Source organism: Phytophthora parasitica, assembly GCF_000247585.1.
Source record: "Phytophthora parasitica INRA-310 unplaced genomic scaffold supercont2.86, whole genome shotgun sequence".
Lineage (NCBI taxonomy): Eukaryota > Oomycota > Peronosporomycetes > Peronosporales > Peronosporaceae > Phytophthora > Phytophthora nicotianae.
Window position 1 is genome coordinate 100,132 of NW_008649072.1, and position 735 is coordinate 100,866.

The window sequence follows — 735 nt, forward strand, 5'->3', positions numbered from 1 at the left end:
GCGTAATCTGCGTCCGTGTACAGCACCAACGTCACGGCCTTGCCCTCACTCACGTCCATCACCAGTTTGTAATTTGCCGTAGCCTTCAGATATCGCAGCACATAACGTGCCAACTCGTAGTGCGTAACATCAAAGTTCGCCAAGTGCTTACCCAAATTCCTCACGGCATGAGCGATATCAGGCCTGGTGCCCGAAACTAAGTAGTCTAGTGCTCCCACTAACTCACGATAGGGTAGCGTTGCGTCGCCCTCAGCAGGCTCGCGAACCTGGAGTGTCCCAGACGGCTCTGGCGTCTTAACTCCGCGGCAACTTGCCATGTGAAACTTCAGCAACAACTCCTTGATGTACTGTTCCTGACAGTAAGTTACACGCTTAGCAGCATGGTCGATCGAAATCTCGATCCCCAACAGGTACTTCACCTCTCCCAGCGAGATTAACTCGAAGTCCTTGCGCATCAGTGCAGCCACCTCCGCACACAACTCCTTGGGACCGATTAACAGCAGGTCGTCCACATACACGGTGATCAGCATCGTGATTTCTCCTCCCACTTTTCGGGCATACAGGCCTCGGCCTTTCTCCATGCGCTCAAAACCGAGTTTCGACAACTTGGCGTGAAGCGTCTGATTCCAAATCAGCGGCACCTGCCTTAAACCATACAGACTCTTGAGCAAATGGCACACATCGTCATCGTCGCCCTCCTCCAAGCCGTCCGGTCGTACCATGTAGATAGTCTCC